The following is an 11,077-nucleotide window of genomic DNA, read 5'->3' as shown; positions in this document are numbered from 1 at the left end:
TTCTTTGTCCTCGGCCGCCCGTCATTGTTCAAATGATAATAAACAAACATATAAAGCATATTTGTCCACTCATATGTTGATAAGAGTATTACAAACTTGAAAAATATCCCTCTAAGGTACATTTAGAACAGATAAAAAATGTGCGATTAATTTGCGATTAATCGCGATTAACTATGGACAATCATGCGATTAAATATTTTAATCGACTGACAGCCCTAATATATATATATATATATAGATAGGCTAGATAGGCTCAGCAGCAGACACACCTTAGTGCAAAGTGAAGTGTCAGTATTAATAACAGTGGCATATATATATAATCACAATAATACAAAATTAACTGTCCCAGGTGTAGGCAATTTGGGGTGAAGTGTCTTGCCCAGGGACACAACGACATGCTGACTGCAGTGGGGTTTGAACCTGTGCTCCCCTGATCCGAACACCAACGCACCAGACCACTGCACCACACGCCTCCCAACAAGTCATTGTACAGTTTATCAATGACGACAAGTTTTTCTTAATTTATTTATTGAAGGCCTGTTGGATTTAATCAGCTCGCTTTGCACTGCCAGAAGCCCAGCCTGAAAGGTATTTTGTTGCTCCACCTGGCGTGCCGACACCTCCACCTGGCGCGCCGCCGAGTCAGCATGGCGCTGCATCACCATGAGCAGCTGGTCGTCCGATTCCTGGGCCTTGTGTGAATGCAGCAGCCGTTCGTCGTGCATCTCCTTGGCACGCAGGTCCTCATTCTCCTTGCTGACCATGGCACGGCGGTCCATCGCCATGATGGTGTCAAGGAAGCTGTCATCCCGTGCCCGCTTTCCTAAGGTGAAATAAGCAAGATACAAGATGAGTTTAATCGCAACAACGAGACAACATTGTCCAACATTGGACATGGTGCAGGCAGGGACAGTGTACAAAATGCAGGTGTAAAGTAGAAGATAAGATAGGATCAAATAATATCAAATAAAAAATAAATATCAAAGTGCCCTTATTTATTGTTTTGTGCTTAATGTATGCTTGAACTTTGTTTTATAGGGATTAGTGGACATCAGTTAGATGTGTAACCTTCTTTCAAGGCCAGAGTAGTTACAGTGTAAGTGGATTGACATCTAACATAACATGGCTGAGTACAATTATAACAATCAATAAAAAAAAGGAAAAATAAATAGAATTTCAATTACATTTCTACTTAAATGTGCAAAAATATTAGAACATCAGTCTTTGTGGCATGCAGGTAATCAACTGTTTAAGCTTTTACCATTAACATGTAGAATGAATGTTGCAAATGACTTGAAATTATAGCAACTACAATGTATTGTTAGAGGTAGCATTATGTCCAGCTAGCATGCTAATTCCTAACGTTACATTATCGTTTTATCCCGGAGGGGAAAACTAGTTTCTAATCCTGAGAGAAACACCTCGCCTGAAACACACGATTAGTGCCATGAGTTAGTGAAGCAAATTACAGAACATTGCACACTTATTCACAAGTCAAAACGTGTTCATAGCGGGCACGGCTGAGAATAGCTAGCTAGCTAGATGTTGTTAGCCAGCTTGGACCTATGATAGCAAGTTCTAGCATAGCTAGCTCGATCTACTGAGCAAATAAAAGTACATCTAAGACCAGTATTGTGCAGATTAAAACAGTGCAGTGCATGTATTTTATTTTACCTTCGTAGTCGTCCCGACATGACTTTGCCAGGTCTGCTAACTTTGCTGAGCCACGGAAACTGCATTCAGTAGAAGCTTCCGAATGCGGCGCTTCGCGTCCTCCGAGTAAATTGCTGGAAGCGCCGACACATCCTCATCACTCCACCGCTCCGATGATTTATTTAGTGTTGCTATAATAACTGCTTTCACAAAAGTAATCTCTTCGGGTGCGCTGGCCGAAGAGCAAATACAATGGCCGCTTACAAAAAAAAATGGGCGTGGTTTGCATTCCGCACAGCCAATCAGACGTATGAACTATTTTCTCCCACGACAGTCCCTGCTCTCTAGCAGGGACTGAAAAGCGGGTCGGACGAACTAATTTGAACTACTTTAGTTCCTGGGGCTTTTTGGTGTGAACGCAAATATATCGTAGTTCTGATGAACTATTGTGGGAAAAGTACTCCGGTGTGAACGCGCCTATTGAGGTCATTGATCTCTTTTTCAAGGGAGACCTGCAGCAAGTAGGTTCCACATGAAGACATAAAACAACAGAAAACAATAGAGGACATCATACAGCAAAGTTACAGGGCCACATTTACATAGCTATCGACATTGACAAGTACCAACAGTATCAGATTGTAAAGCATCTATCCGAGCTTTAAAAACATGCAGTGGAACCAAATTACTAATTTTCCATTCTTTTTGCAGACTGTTCCAAGCTAGAGGAGCTGCGCACATAAAAGCTTTCGTCCCTAAGACAGTCCTAGCACTTGGCACATGTAACAAAACCACATCATGAGATCTCAGGCAATAGCTACTTGCGACTCTCTGTGTGATCAGAGCATACAGTGTTTCCCCTACCATTGTCTTGGAGGGGCGCTGCGCCCCGCCAACGGAGCCCCGCCAACGGAGCCCCGCCAACGGAGCCCCGCCAACGGAGCCCCACGCCCCCCTTCAAATTCAAAGTGTTTTACAATTCTTCTTTTTTTTTTTTTTTTATTAAAACTAATTAAAATACATATATATAGCACCAAATTGCAACTAATCTATATCTACTGTCACTTTTCACATTGAACATGTGCTCTTTTATTAAATAAACTAAACGCTTTCATTTTAAGTTGTGAGTTTAGTGTTTTTGACTCTAACGGCCCGTCCACACAGCAGCGTTAAAAAATCTTGAAACGCTTCTGCCCATTCACTTTGAATGGGGTGACGTCACTTTGCCTCACTTTTCGCCGAACTGCATTGTGGGCAGGCGAGCGGAGATTTTCAGGATTCAAAGTTGAGCAATGTTCAACTTTTGAAGCTGAGGTGGAAGCGTCAGCCAATCAAATCCCGTGTATGCAAATCTGACAGTTCAAGCGCTAGCCAATCAAACGGCGTGTAAGCTGGGAGAGACATACCGCAGGTCATTTCCTCATATTCCAAAACATGGAGGAGAAATGAGCGGTAGGGAATCACCCGGTGCTTTATGACCAGTCCCTATTTACCTACCGGGATACAAACCGGAGGAGCCAGGCATGGAGGGAGGTGGCAGAGACAGTGGTATGTTTTCGCCTGTTTGGGGAGTTTATATCCAGTTAACTTCAAACTTTTTTGCTTCGTATGTCGGGGGCGGGAGATTCATGTGATTGGTTGTTGGTGCCTTGCTCGCAAAAAATCCCCAAGCTTCAGATACGCCCACCTCCAAGATTTTTTTAACGCTGCTGTGTGGACGGTCCGTAAGAAACACTGATGCATTAATCAATAACAATAATCCACAGCTCCTCTCTCTCTGCTCCAGAGGATTTCAAAAAGATATATCCCAATGCCCACCCCCCCAAAGCAGTAAACCTAGGGGAAACACTGGCATATATAAGGTGGTAGTTTACCCAGCATGGCTTTATAGATGAACATGTACCAATGACTGAGCCTCCAGGGTACAGTGATGAGTTAATACCTTACTGTAAGACTTACTGTAAGGTATTAACCCATCACTGTACCCTGTATGCTAGGGCAGGTCTGCCTTCACTTACTGAGTAAGTGAAGGCAGACCTGAGTTAATACTTTACAGTTAGTAACACATCTCAGTGCACTGTGATAGGCGGCATCTAACTTTTCCAGGCAATGGGCAGGTGCATTCATATAGATCAGATCACCATAGTCCAGCACAGGTCAAAAGGTCACAGAGCCTTTTCCTGAGAAGTGAGAAACAGGACTTGTTTCTGAAAAAGAAACCAAGCCTCACTCTCAGCTTTCTAAGCAGATTATTGACCTGAGGTTTATGATTCTTGTAATTGATGTAAACATTATTAATTTATCAAAATGTATTTAATTGATTAAACAAATATTCCTCTTCATTTCAAAGGTTTTAATTGAATGTATTAAAGAAGTTAAAAAATGCTTTATTACATTTATATTTTAATTATGAAAAAGTAATTTTATTGATAAAATATTTGTATAAAACAATATTATTGATTTGAAAAGGTTTTTCTAAATAAATGAATATTGTATTGATTTAAAAGTATTTTTAGCATTTATTATACTATTATGTTATCGTGATAAAAATGATTTTATCTATTTAGGAAATATGTATTAATTGAATGTATTATATTTATTACATAATACTTTAATATAGAATGTTTTTATTGAATTCAATATATATATATTTATAAATAAATAATTTAATTGATCAAAACATATATTTTATTGACTTGGATTTAGTGTATTGATTTTTACAGATTAGAAACAGTTTAATATAAGCTTTATATTGTGTTGAATGTTTGATTTATTGACCTCAGAAAACATATAAAAATAAAACTCTTCAGTCTGTCTCATTCCTGAAGTATTGATTTGAGTTAGCATGTTAGCATGTTGTTAGCATGCTGTTAGAGCAGCTGCAGCTGTTATTATCAATAATATAAATAACTGTTAGCAATAAACACATGAGAGAGATGAGTCTGAGGTGAGAGCAGAGATCAGCTGAGAGTCATTTCACTCTGAAAAACTGTCACTTACCAAGAGTTTAACGAGGAGGAAAACTTCTGCTTAACGACGGGAACAAAGTGAAAGTAACTTCTGACACCGGAAGTCCCCACAGAGAACTGGAAGGGAGAGAAGTTGATGTGAATCATTAGCTGTACATCAGCTCCATCCTGTGGCAGCTCATGGTATCACATCTACTGTCAGTGTATATATTAACCTGTTCTGTTTTTCAGATTTCAGGTTCGAAAATGACATTCCCAGAACAAATGACCATATGTAGTGTCCGTCCAAACATTCTTTTTTACTTATAGTGAAAACTACCCTTGGATGATGGGTTAGTAGACTAAAAGCTTTGGAAACCAAAGTACAACATATAATAAGTACCCTGTATCGAGATTGATGCAAAACAAGTGACATTTGACCTTTTTAGAGAGGTTTAGCAAAAATAAAACCACCTCTGGGCAGGCGCGCCGGATTCATTTTAGAAGTGGGGGGGGCCAAAAAAGTGCGTGTGTATGGCCCAATCCCAAACCACGCCCTACACCCTACCCCTACACACTCCCCCTCCGTGACAGACTCCGTGGAGTGACCATAGACTCTATATATAAAGGGAGTGACACATGAGGCTCCCGCCTGTCAGATGGAGTGAGGCTACTGTAAATACAGCGGCAAGCTTTGGGACAAACTCCCCTCTCTCCGGCAGAAACAGGAAATGCCGTAACTGTATGTAACAACGGTTTCAAATCAGCATCTCTTTGACAAAAAATGTAAATTAAAAACTCAAATAAAACTCCAAACATCTTTAATTGTGTTACTTTTTTGTAAAGCTCTTTTAGTTTTAAACCTGATGTTTATAAGCTTCTTATTTGTTGCAACAGTCTGTAAATATACACAACTTTATAATAAAATGCACACATTTACCTTTTTCTAGACTAAACACAGGTATGATCCTAAGTTAAAAACATATGAGGTTATCATGAGGTTGTTAACATCGCAGTTTATCAGTGGGTTATTGATTTTGCGTCAGTCTTAGGACAGTCATACATTCCTATGAAGTCTTCATGGACAACATAATCAGCTGATACCCATCGTACAGTCAGAGACAACTGTTCATGGAGGCTTGGGCACTTTTTCCAGTTATTAACTCCGGTATTAACAAGCTATCATCTCCACATTTTGAGAAAGTTACAAGCAGTTTGACAGCAGCAAATCTGCATATTTCACAGAAGGCCCGTTTAGTGGTTTTGCAAATAATTAACCACTCTCTGTTTTTGTACCATTCTGCGTTGAAGTACCTTTCTCTTTGCCCAAATAAGCTTTTATTTGCCCGTCTCAATGTCCCTACAACAAACCTCCATGCAGTCGGAAACCAGCCTGTTTCGGTTCAACGACGGCGGTGGGGTTGGCGGCGGCGGCGGTTTTGACAGTCTCTGCGGCCGCAGAGCTGCTGCTTTTGGGTTCATCTGGCTTCGCTGTTTCTATGATTGATGAAGGTCCAGGCTCCGGAGACGTGGATGTCAGGGATGTGACCTTCCAGTTGTTAATTTAAGTTTAGATTGACTGTATTTAGTTTTCTTCTGCGCTGGTTCTTCTGACATGTTTGCAAGTGTATCTATTCTTTCTATCTGGTTAACGGCTGACACACACAGAACAACGTAACAAATAAAGTAAACAACGTAACAAATAATCAAATCTAAGCTTTTTTATTGGTTGTAATTTACATGGATACATTTGAATGGTGTGACAATGTCCTATTTGATTGGGTTAAAATGTACATATTCTTCCTGTTATGTCTGCCTGCTTTATTTTACCTAATGCAAAGTGACCTGCTCCATCGAAATCAGTCGCATTGACCCGAAGACACATTTTGAGTTGTATACACTGTTGGAAAGAGGAGATTCATAGCTTTCTAATGATATCAGGATTGTTTTTGTAATATGTCACATTATATAATGAGTGTTACAGAGTCATCATTTTGAGAAAAAGGCCTTCAAAGTTTCCTCTTCTCTGGATCGATCTGATTGATTATTAGCGGAGCAAATGATCAAAATAGTACGGGGGAAGATATTTTCGTTTGGATTACTGGTCTGGGGGAAGCCCGCGAGTGTGTGTGTGTATATACGTGTGTGTGTTTGTGTATTTTTGCATTTGTGTGTGTATTGTCAGTAGTAGTACTGATACCCTTTCAATCACAATAGTATGCATAAAAAGTGACAGGTGCTGTGACAGGTCACACCTACTACTACTTATGCTAATGAGCCCCTTTGATATGCTAATGAGCCCCTTTGTTCGAGGTGTTATCGCGTGTAGGTGTGATATCACAGATAGGTGTGATATCCTTTGATGTGAGGGGTGAGGTGTTGTAACATGTAGGTGTGATATTCCCCCTTGTAGTAGATCATTTGTTGTCTAATCTAATTAGCCTTTGATGTCTGCCCCTTTGTTGTCTAATCTAATTAGCCCTTTGATGTGAGGGGTGAGGTGTTGTAACATGTAGGTGTGATATTCCCCCTTGTAGTAGATCCTTTGTTGTCTAATCTAATTACCCTTTGATGTCTGTCCTTTGTTGTGAGGGTGGTGAGGTGTTGTAACATGTAGGTGTGATATCACACCGACGTGTTATAAGCCTTTGATGTCAATCTAATTAGCCCTTTGATGTCAGTCCTTTGATGTAAGGTGGGTGAGGTGTTATAACATGCCGGTGTGATATCGCACCGGCGTGTTATAAGCCTTTGATGTCAATCTAATTAGCCCTTGAAGTCAATCTAATTAGCCCTTTGATGTATGTCCTTTGATCAGTGTTTGTAACTAGTATTAAGACAGTCTCTTTGAAGTTGTGTGAGACTGTCTCGCACCCCGTCCTCCTCCCACCCCCGTCCCCCTCTCACCTCTTCTGTCACCCCCCTTCCTTTAGCTGTGATGTCAGAAGATAGAGGTGGGGGTGGAGTTAGGTAAAAAAGGAATCCGTGCAAACTAGATAAAAAGCCATTCATTTCCACTCACCAAGTCACCTAAACTTTCAAAAACGAAAATGGCAAAGAGACGCATCGATATGGGTTTAATCAGCGAGACGCCTGTGACAACTTACCGCCATCCGTCGGGAGCGCCAGTCAAGAAACGGATGCAGTATCTGTGCCGTGTTCAAACCCCTCCGTCTGAGGCTCTTCATGAAAAATGGAGTCTGGATGTGTGAGACTGCCTCCCCTCCCCCCCCCCCCCCCCCCTCCCCTCCCCCAGCCGGTCACCTCCTGATCAGCCATTGATTTTCACTCACCAAGTCACCTAACACTTTTATTGTCCTCTCTAAATTAGATTAGTTTTAATATGATTTGTGTTAACTATGGATGTTCTCTTAAGTTGTATGGCTTGTGAACTAATGTTTAATTATTTTACTAACTACAACAAAGTCTCTTTGAGAGGAAATAATAATTTAATACTTAATCCCCCTTGACCTTGTAATGTTTAATTACTTCACACAACTATTAAAGAATCCCTGTATGATGTTACATGAGGCTGTTTGGAGTAATATTAGAATTAGCTGTATGTAGCAAAAAAGAATAGTTTTTTAAATGTTTTTCTCTCATCCTGCTATGTCCCTTCCGGGGGCAGGATCCCTGAGGATTGATCAGAGCAAAATTTCTTTCATGTTATTTTAACACAACATTACTTTTTTCATATTTTTCAACATACTGTGATATTTGTTTTTCTCTCCTTTTTCCATTATTTTTGAATATACAGTGATTTTATCAAAATACAATATGCAACTATACATTATACACTATTACAGTTTCTGATCATTTTAAGTTTTCAAGTTTCAAGGCTTTATGGCATATGCCCATTAGCTACAGTGTAGATATGTCAATGAAAAACATAGGTCACAGGCTCCTCCAACAGTGCAACAAATATATATATATATATATACATATAGAGCACATAAAACAGATAAAATACTGCAATAGAATGTTTTGATATGACAGATTTGTGCGTAATTCTCTCACAAAGGAACTGTAAGATACACGTTTATGTATGGAAAACTTTATAACTTGGTAAAATATTCATTCATTGTAATGAATTACTTGACTAACATTACTTTTTTTAAATATATGTTTTTAGATGCTTTACTTTTGATTTCTTTCATGTTATTTTAACACAACATTACTTTTTTCATATTTTTCAACATACTGTGATATTTGTTTTTTCTCTCCTTTTTCCATTATATTTTTGAATATACAGTGATTTTTATCAAAATACAACATGCAACTATTACATTATACAATATTACGACTTTTTGCGATATTTTCAACACAATATATTTTTTGTAGGGCTTCAGGATATTTGGCATGTCATGCATAAAACCGGTGTCATCTTTCCTGAAACTGACGTGCTGTCCGTTTTACAAACAAGTTATCTTTCTGCTTCTTCACCCTCTGAATTTTCCTCCCCCGTCCCTCTTCCTTCAGCCATCACAACAACAATCAAGTCAGATCTGTGAAATTAAACACCTCTTCCCAAAGCGTGACTTCCCTATTGAGGGAGTGGGGCAGTAGGGCCTAACCCGATTGGCCAAATATACTAACATGCAGAACGTATGGTATGTTTGAAAAAAGACTAACCATCTATCCAGTTCAAGCTGTCTTTAAGATGTGACATCGCGCTCTGACTTTTTCCCGTAAAATCGTGACAAACTATTACTTATTCTTAAATTTGACCTCTTGCTGCTTGGTTGAAAATGATAGATGAAAAATAACTTTTTTAAAAGAGTCAAACAGCGAGGGACATTATACGGGTGAAAGAAACTCTCATTTCTACAGATGACTCCCCCCATTCAACGCAATAAGTCCCACCCCACTCAGCAAATCATCCAAAACTAAGGACCTCACTAAGACGACCGTTGAAAACGAGCCATGGATCTGAGAAAAACCAAGTCTGCTGTAGCCTACCCTTATTATCACCAGGATAACGGATATGGGCTTAATGAATGGATGTTACAAAGTAAGGGAGAGGATGTTCCAGAAGAAGAGCTTTCCTCTATATCATATCCATGTAAGGTCTTTAGGACAAAAGAGGACTATGATAAAATGACATATGAAGAATATCTTTCTTTAAAAGATAGTATTATAGATAACCTTTATAGAAACAATATATCTCATACAACTTGCTAAGATCGCAAATGAGAATTAGCAGAAAAGAAAAGCAAAAGTAAAGAAAACCGAAGAAAAAGAAAAAGCAAAATGAAAAGGAGAAGAAAAATTAAAAGCAAACGCAGAATGCGAATGAAAAGAAAAGGGACAATAGGACGGAAAAAGACAAAAAGAAGGAAGGTGAAAAGAAAAAGGAACAAAGTGAAGAAATTTCAACTAACTATAGAGGATGCTGATAGTGTTGTAGAGCCATTACCGGATCATAATAATCTTATAGATCATCTACCGCTAACCGACTGCTGCGAATGTGTTGAACAAATACCAAAAGCAATGGCAGAGCTTTGCTTCAATATAATGAGAGAAAAAGCACGATACTATGGAATTGCCCAAATTGGCGACAGCGCCAGAACATGTATTAAAAGACTGTTGGAGGATCTCTATTCTAGTATCGGTTGTCATTACAGCGAAGGATATGCCAAAACGTGTGACGACATAGACAAAGCTTTTGAAGACAATTATATGGTACCCGTCCTTACAGCTAAACAAATCCTATGCCAGGTATTCAACAGACCACAAGAAGCACAAGAAGCCCCAGAAAGGATTACATTCAGAGCTAATAATGGTGAAACCGAAGAAGAAGCAAAGCCGATTATAATCGTTGCGGGTGAAAGGATAGAGAATTTGCAATTGATGTTAATGCACTTATCTGATATAAAAAATGCATTCATTTACTTCCAAGAGACCCCTAAACATCTACTTGGGCAATGTGAATTGAACGATAAACCAATCACTGTAAATGAAACGCGGAGAGAAGCAGCAGTGCAAATCCTTAAGTCTATTACCTTGTATGCACTACGAAATTAACTTGGTCAAATGTAATATGTCTTTCTGAAAATGTGGCGAATGGTGTGTTTTTCAATTAAACAACCATAACAAAATGAAAATGTGTTTTATTTTTTGCTTTCATATATAGTAATAGTATTAACTCCTCTGACTAGACTGTACTAAAATAAGACGTTTCACTGTTAAATAAAAATGGAAGTAGAAAATCGAGATAATGATGAGGTTCGTTATGTATCCAGTAACTATGAACAGCAGTTGAAAATGTTATTTAACCCTTTAACTCTTGACAAATCTAAAATAGCCTCTAGCTTATCTATAAGTTTGTGATTTTAACACTTATTCACTGACACAAGGCAGATTTTGGCTTTTCTCTGCAACTTTGACACATTGAGGTGCACTGAAAATGAAGTTTGTCTGATTTTTTTTCTTTAAAGACTGTTTCTCTAAAAGGCAAGTTGTGCTTTTAACCTATTTAC

The sequence above is a fragment of the Trematomus bernacchii genome, unplaced genomic scaffold (assembly GCF_902827165.1).
Source record: "Trematomus bernacchii unplaced genomic scaffold, fTreBer1.1, whole genome shotgun sequence".
Lineage (NCBI taxonomy): Eukaryota > Metazoa > Chordata > Actinopteri > Perciformes > Nototheniidae > Trematomus > Trematomus bernacchii.
The sequence above is the reverse complement of the archived record's forward strand: the minus strand, read 5'-3'. Positions refer to the sequence as shown.